We start from the raw sequence: 8,686 nt of genomic DNA on the forward strand, positions 1-8,686 counted from the left end.
TTGAAAGCATGGGAGCATTTGAGAAGCATTTATGAACTTCTACCCAAGATTATCCAGGAATCTGAAAGCCCAGGGAAAATGCCAGGGCCCACAAACCCTTTCTTCTTGATTAAATTAGCGTTTCCCACTAACAGGAGGAGGAATTCCCATTCCACATGCTGATTTCTCTTCTCTTTCTACCCACCCCTCCCCCCAACCTCCATTAACATGTAAACCTGATTCCTGAGCTGGTCTTTTGTGACCGAAGCCCCCTATAAGCCCATCATAAACATCTTGGTACAAATGAACCTCCTAACCTCCCATGCATGGTTTTCTGTCTAACTTTCTACGTGAACCACCAAAAAAGAAAAACACGTTATCTCTGGCCAGTGCAGACATGTGGGGGCGGGAAGCTGCCTTGCACTGTGTCCACTCAGGTCCTTTACTGGGATTTCCCTGCTCTGTCTTCAGAAAAGATTAGCTTTGTTAACTATTAGCCACTGACAAGAGTGTGTCCATTTCAGCAAAATTAATAAGAGATAGCATTTTTCTTCCTTCTAAATGGCCCATGTCAGTAATTAACATCGCCTTTCATTACTCAACTTGAAAGCTGCCTTCTCAGGCTCCCCTTGACCTTGCCCTGGCTTTGTTAAACTGTGGCCTCCAGCCTGTGAGAGACCTAAATGCAGAAGAAACACCCTGAGACCCTTGCCAAGGTGCCTTGAAAGAATCATTCAACAAATATTTATGTGCCTACTGTGTTGGGCTGCCAGATTGAATGGGATGTAGACCCTGGTGGAAAGGAAGCTGGGAGGAAACACGAAACAGGTCCGTTTAAAGCCCCCCAGTTTAGCAGAAAGCAGTGATCACCGGCCAGAGCAGGAGCAGAGCCAGCCTTTGTAGGGAGGGGTGGGTGGGGCTGGGGGAGGGGTGGGGGGAACAGGGGCTAACAGAGGGGACTCGGGGATGTTTTACAGAGGAGGTGACATTAAAATGTTGGGAGTTCACTGCCAAAAAAGGATGTAAAGGTTCAGATGGTTTTCTTTCTTTCTTTCTTCCTCAGAGAAAGGGGAAAGAGCACTTTCATAGAGAAAGAGAGAATTTTTTTTTTTCATTTTGGTGGGTTGTTTCCTTGTGTATCTAAGCCAACAAGATGCTAGTCATCGGCATTTTAAAAATGGCACTAGATTCTGGTTTAGCCAAATCTCCTAGAAGTGTGTAAAATGTTTTCCTTTTATTGTTTTCCCCCATCAGGCCTCTGCCCCAGGAGGATTCTTGGTCACTGGGGTGGAAATATCCCTTTGGAGTGAATTAAGTTAGACTTTACATCATTTACGACTTTAGCCATGACCTCTATGTTGACAAGAAAAACCCAAATGCCCCATGAGAAGGGATGAATTGAAGACATTCTGATGCAGCTTTCAATGGCATCTAACAGCAACCACAATGGTAAGGAGTTTTAACCATTTATGAAAAAAAAAAACAAAAATGGCATGTTCTCATTTTTGTGGGAGACCGAACATATACACTGAAACGTACAGGCCCAAAGACTCAACATTTAAATGTCAATAGTCAGTTAAGAACATTAATGGAGGAGTGCTAGAAGAGCAAGCGATTCGAATTTTTTCCTCCCTGGGATTTTCAGCATTTTGCAGAACGTCTAAGGGTACACGTGTTGCTTCTGTAGGCAGGTCCAACGCTGTTAAAGAATAAAGATGCCAAGGGGGAAAGAAAAAAAAGACTTCTTTATCAAGGTCAGGGTTTAAACAGAGCCGGTTATGAAAACGCTGGGACGTTCTCCCTTCCCAAGCCACTTTGGGCGTCCTCAGATTTAAAAAAAGAAAAAAGCATCTTACCCTGCAATCAGGAGTCTCCAAACAGAGGAGTCTGTTTTAAGGAACAATGACTGTCATTCACTGAACTCCGCGGGAGAGCTCTCTTGGAGCTACTTGGGTTGAAAATTTGTTAGTTGATTCTTTTAGAAATTTTCGTAGTGGAAGAATCATCTCTCTCTATCTGTGATGAAATTTAGCTTCGCTAGTTTCCGGGTTCTGTATTATTCAAGGGTCAGAAATCTGTTGCAAAGGTTGTGGTGATCACTTTTGGGGGTGGGGGTTGGGGTGTGTGTAAATCCTTTGTTATTGTCCTCTTGTTCCAGCCCAGTTGATAATGAAAACCTAAAGGCCATTTATTCATCCAGTGACTACTTCCCCCGCATGCACAATAAATCTTTATTTTTATCTATTATTTTGTAATTTTCTTTTACTCGTATGACATACATCAGATAAGCTCCTTTATTTCACAATTGGTGGTAAGTGTGCAAAATTTTTCAGATTGTGATGCAGTCTTCTGTAGGTCGGGAACAGAGGAAGTAGTTTCTGCTTTGATTCAAATCCCGGGTCCCCGATCATTTGCAATAGAAAAGCTAACTTGGGGGGGGTGTGGATGGCAGGGTGGAGACAGGAAGGGAGTGCGGAGACATGGAAAAATGCAAAGCTGTAGCTCAGGTTGAAATTGGTCCCCAGCTTCTTTTCAGCATTTTCTGTCTCCTTGGCTTCACAATGTGAAAAATCTGCTAAATTAGGGCACGGGAGACCTTCCCCCAGATCGGAATTGGTTTTTGACGTCTGAGTCACTCAAAATTGTGGGGCCCAAACACATAAACAGAATGAGTAAAGCTGTTTGCTGTGAACACGCAGCTTTGAAAGCTGTTTCGGGCCTGGAGAGAAGGTTTTTTTCTCCTTACAAACACCCAGAAAAATGAAAAAACAAAAACAAAAAACAACAACAACAAACAACTCAAGAAAATACTGTCTTCATGATGAAAGGGTTCAGGGCTGTCTGTCCTTTGTGGCTCCATGAGAACTTGGCTGCTGACTGAGAAGCCAGAGGTAATTTGGGGCAAGAGGAGCAGCCCCAGACAGAGGGCCCTGTAGTCAGTACAGAGCAGCTCTCTGGTCTCCCTGAACCTGGGCTGGGGCAGTGGGGGGGGGGGGGGGGCGCCTGAGACTGGGGACTGAGGGGGGAGGGCGCAGAGCTGACTGACATTGTCCTCAATTCTGTTACCGACTAGTGTCCTAGATGCTGAGAAATATTTTCTCTTCTTTCCTTGCCTTGCTTCCCAGATCAAGCAATTTTATAGGAAATACACACTGAAAACATGAACAAAAGCAAACACTGGGCCGGGTAGGTGGGGAGGAGAGGGCTAGGGATAATGGACACTCGCTGCGGTTGACCAAGCAAGTTAACTCTGAACTTCCTGGCATTGGATGCAGAAGAAAGGCGGGTTGGGGAAGAATATATGCCCTTGCATATTTTTGGTTCTTTGTGAGGAAAAAGCACATGACCACAGGGAAAGCCAAGCCTTTTCTACCACTCGTAGTGAAGAAATGTCTACTGTCTGACTTTCTATAGAAGACACTAGAAATGAGCTTGAAATGTGCTCAAGAGGTGTTTTTTTTTTTGTTTTTTTTTTTTAAGTCCTTTGTTTTTTCTTTCAGCTTTCTGGCTCATGTATCCATCCAACCTGGGTTATTAAAATTTATTCACTGATGGGGTACCTGGGTGGCTCAGTGCGTTAAGCCTCTGCCTTCAGCTCAGGTCATGATCCCAGGGTCCTGGGTTGGAGCCCCGCATCGGGCTCTCTGCTCGGCAGCCAGCCTGCTTCTCTCTCTCTCTGCCTACTAGTGATCTTTGTCAATTAAATAAATAAAGTCTTAAAAAAAATTTATTCACTGATATTTCATCCCGTAGCTTCTCTTATAGAGATTAATAATACTGTTAAATTCATGAAACAGGGAAGCCATTAGGCAGAGGTAGTTCTGATGCCTTCATAGTCTATGGAAGCAAAACCAAAAGCCAAGCTTGTGAATGCTTCAAGGTTAAGAGCTGGAAGCCAGAGGACAACCAATCACAAATAACCAAGTATGGCTTTTCCAAATAAGGCAAACACTTAAACTGTTGCCAGTCCAATTGTTTTTTTGCTCGGCTTCCATAACGTCTGTGTAAATCTTTTCCGATCCTGTCAGTGGATCATTCCTGACCACTTCTGGTTTGGCTCGGCCTGATTTGAGTTGATTTCTGCAAAAATAAGCTCTTACACGTTTTTTAACGTGCCTCGGTTTATCTTTAAACAACACAGAAGTCAATGATTTGTCTGAACACCTCCACTAGGTAATCAGGATTGCGCAGTGTCCCGGAGTAATCATTTAACAATAATTGCTGGGGGCATGGATGAAATTTTAGTAATCTCGTGTGACTCCAATACACAATTAGGAAATGTCACGAAAACATCTTAATTATAGTAGTAAAAGAGTCTAGAAAAAAAACCCAGTATGAAGAACACTGTAACATCTTATTGAAGGACAAAAGAAAACTTGAATAAAAAGACACACACCATGTTGGATGGTAGACTCAAAATTGTGAAGGCTGTCAGTTCTTCTCTAAGTAATCTATTCATTCAGTGCAATTCTCAGAAAAACTACAAGGGGATATTCCATGAAACTTGACAAGTTCATGTACAAGTTCATGACAAATAGCTTGTTTCTAATAATCTTTTGATTCTTATTGAAAACAAGCTAACCGGGACAGAGTTATCCTACTTTATATCAAAACATACTTTAAAATGGTGGTAATTAAAGTAGTGTGTTTGTAACTCAAGAACAGAGAAATAGATTAATGGATTGAATCTATACACGGATACATGTACTGTGTTTTCATAGGCATTTAGAGTATAACAAAGCTAACACTTCAAAGAAAAGATGACCAATTCAGTTAATCATGTCAGGACAATAAGAAGGAAAGAACATTTCAATCTCCCGTTATTTCATATGGTTTAAAAAACTGAATCTAGAGGAAAAACTATGTAAGCATTAGAAAAAAAGCTCAAAACCGTAGTGTAATTTTCAGCCTTTTTTTTCCTTTAGATTTTATTTATTTATTTGAGAGAGAGAAAGCACAAGCAAGGGGAGCAACAGGCAGAGGAAAGGGAGAAGCAGGCTCTCTGTTGAATAGGGAGCTGGACATGGGACTCAATCCCAGGACCCCGGTATCATGACCTGAGTCATGGCAGATGCTTAACTGAGTGAACCACCTAGGCACCAACCACCACCCCTGCCCCGCCCCTGTTCCCCAGTAATGACTTTTTAAGCATTAAGATCTAAAACACAGAAACCATACAGGTGAAAGTTTTTTAAAAGTTACATTAAAAATCTGAAGTTTTAATACAGTGAAATGTTTAAGACATGAACAACAGTCTGAGTAAAGTGTTTGCAAGCTACACAATTAGATAAATATTATTATCCACCATACATAAAGAGCTCATACAAATAAATAAGAAAAAGAAAAAAAGTGGAAAGATGGGGAAAATAGAAACAGCGAGGTCACGGACTTCAGAGTGACCAATTCAAATGTGAAAGATACTTAATCTAATTAGTAAGCAGTGAACAATGATCAAAGTTTCAGCCGTTAGATTGGAAATCAAAAAGAAAACAATTCTGTTGCATTCAACATTGAGGGAGTATAAAATGTAGTCTTTTGGAGGTCAGTTTGGCCACGTAATCAAAAGTAAAAATGTGTATTTGGCAGGGTGCCTCAAAAGTCAAAATGATATCATTACTTCCAATTCTAGGCTTTTGTCTGAGAGAATTCTTTGCACATGTGTACAAAGAAGCATCGATAACCATTTTAAGGGCAGCATTGTTTATAATAGGAAAAAATTAGAAACCATTTAAATGTGTATCATTAAGGGAATAAGTTGTGATGTAGATAATACTATCTAATAATATGCCTCAGTGTTAGAGAACAGGTGGGTCTGCAGAACTGACACGGAAAGATTTATAAGAAATATTTTTCGGTGAAGAAGTGTACATAGAACCATCCATATGCTTTAATTCTATTGATAAACCTCATATAGATTCATATACCTTCATATAGATTTTATAAATAAAATCTAGAGGATTTTATTTATCTGTGTGCACGGATGCATACATGGGTGTGTGCACATATCTGCGTGCCTGTCTGCACGGGTACAATTACAGGGAAGAATGTCTAGAAGTTACACACTGGCCTGCTACAGGGTTACCGCGGAGAAGGTAACAGCGGCTCTTTTTGTACGCCACCTAATTCTGCATTCTGGGAACATTTATTTTTATTTTTTTTACCTATTTATTTGAGAGAAAGAGGGTGAGAGAGAGAGAGAGGGTGCACGTGCACAGGTGGGGGGAGGGGCAGAGGGAGAAGCAGACTCCCCGCTGAGCGGGGAGCCCCCTGTGGGCCTGATGCTGGGACTCTGGATCATGACAGATGCTTAACGGGCTGAGCCACCCAGGGGCCCCCATTCTATAAACACTTAAAGGAATATATTCATTCTTAGTTAAGTAAGTAGACGTTGTTTTAAGAAACAACATGTAAATAGCTGGTATTTTTTTTTTTTATAAAGAAGACATTTTATCCAAACTTAAGCAATGTAAAGGGCCTCAGGAATTCTTAGTTGTTAGTACTTTATGCCTTTTTTTCTAGAGGATTTTATTTCCCTTGAGCATCTACCTCTGGTTCCTCTCCCCAGTCCAGCCCCAGCCCTTCTCGTCTCCTAGGAAGGCTGGGGAAGGCTCCCAGGAGATGAACTGACAATCTTGTAAGTTACAGAAGGATCTGGGGACTGAGGATAGCCTTAAGTCGTCTGCCCCTAACTCTCATTTTAGCAGGTGGATTTCCTTCCTCCCTGCCCAAGCTGATGTGTTAAAGCTTTACCTCTGGGCGAAGTTGTCACCGAGGGGAAGGATTTTGGGTGGCTCACAGCAGAGCCGTTAGTGCCTGAGGGACTGAGGGTTGGCTAGTTGGATTTCATTCTCCTTTCAAAGGTAACAACCACATTTCCCAGAAAAAAAAAAAAAAGGAAGAAAACCCCAAACCCACAAAAAATTACATTTGGTGGCCTTGTGCATAAATCAATATCCGACAAATCTCCCCCTCCCCCATATGTGTAATGCTCACAAAATGAGACACTTTTGGAGGTCTCTTGAGTATCTTTGTTTGAATGACTCTCCTTTTTTTCTAATGACCTGGACTCTCCACACTGTATTTCAGACCCAGAGGCTTTTCTTTTCCTAGCGTTGGGAAATTCATTTGTGTTTCATTCATTTCGTAAAATCCTTGCTTTTTTTGTCCTAAGCAGAAAGAGTTTAGGGTCTAAAAAAATGTCCCTTGAGCAAGACAGCACTGAAACCCATTCCCAGTCCAGCCCAAGGAGTGTTTCCCTCACAGCTTACACACAGTTTTAAAAAAAGAAGAGCTAGCTGACCCTAGGAGCTATGGAAGTCACACTTGATTTACATCCCTGTGAAATGCTTACCTGTACCCTTTCAAATGAATTTTTAAGTTAATACCTTGGCTGGAGTCTGTGTATTTGTGTGTGTGTGTAAAGGAAAACTTCCTTTAAACATACTGAAACATCTGCCATTCTTTGCGGTGATGTGTACGCACACATACATTGTAATGTCAGTTGCAAATCACAGAGAAAACCATTTTCATACATTAGAATAAGGACCTATAGGCAACCAGTGTCTCTTACCCTTTTGTCTGACTCTGATGACCCCTCCCTTCTGGAATTTGCCACACTTGCACCCCTGCCATGGGTCAGTCAAGGAAGGGCTTGGAGTGCCACTCTCCCCATGAGGTGACAGGGAATCCAAGCAGGCCAGACAGAAACCTTCCCCCCAGCATGATAAGGATTGTGAGAGGGGATAGTCTCTCCACGACAGATCAAAGTCCAGAGATGCTGGGCGTTGTCTTTCTTGCCATGTGGGTAGAATCTGTCTGAGAACGTCAACACAGAAGAAGGCCCTCCAAGAGATCAATGGATGGGTGGATGGATGGATAGACGACAGACAGACAGACAGATACCTGATGGTATAATTTGAACTTGAAGTCACCCTACTGGAAGCGTCAGCTCTGACTTCTCACCTGGTGGGCCGTGTGCATTCGCCTTTTAGCTTAAGCCAGTCAGAGGCACATTTCTGTTGCTTTCAACTTTGATGCATGTGGGCTGTTTTGTATATTTACTGTTCATTCTGCTGGTTGAGGGGATATTGCGTTCTCTTTGAAAGCTGATGCAGCAGATACAGAGCCTGGTACCACGGAATAAGATGAATCGACAGTGCAGGGGCCCTGGCATTTTTTTTTTTTTAAGATTTTATTTATTTATTTGAGAGAGATAGTGAGAGAGAACATGAGGGAGGAGAAGGTCAGAGAGAGAAGCAGACTCCCCGTGGAGCTGGGAGCCCGATGTGGGACTCGATCCCAGGACTCCGGGATCATGACCCGAGCTGAAGGCAGTCGTCCAACCAACTGAGCCACCCAGGCGTCCCTGGCATTTTTTTTTTTTTCTTTTTCAGACTCTCTTTTCGCAAGCAGTGTCATTCCAAGGAAGAGAACCCGGCTCAAATAAGCCGAAGGAAAAGAACTTTACTGAAGGGCTTTATTGATCTTCCAGACCCCTATTTTAGGAAGTCGGGCTGGAGCTTGTGGGTTCTGGAGCTGAATATTGGGCAGTCAGGGACGAAGGCTCCTCCCAGGGGGAGATGAGCTTTTTAACCTCAGTTAGAGGCAACGCTCTTCTTCCAGCAACTGTGGCCAGAAAAACCTGTGGGGTCTTTGCCTCCTCCCTCGGGTTTCTTTGGATCATGGGTCTCTTTTAAAGAATTTATTT

The sequence above is a fragment of the Neovison vison genome, chromosome 12, assembly GCF_020171115.1.
Source record: "Neovison vison isolate M4711 chromosome 12, ASM_NN_V1, whole genome shotgun sequence".
NCBI lineage: Eukaryota > Metazoa > Chordata > Mammalia > Carnivora > Mustelidae > Neogale > Neogale vison.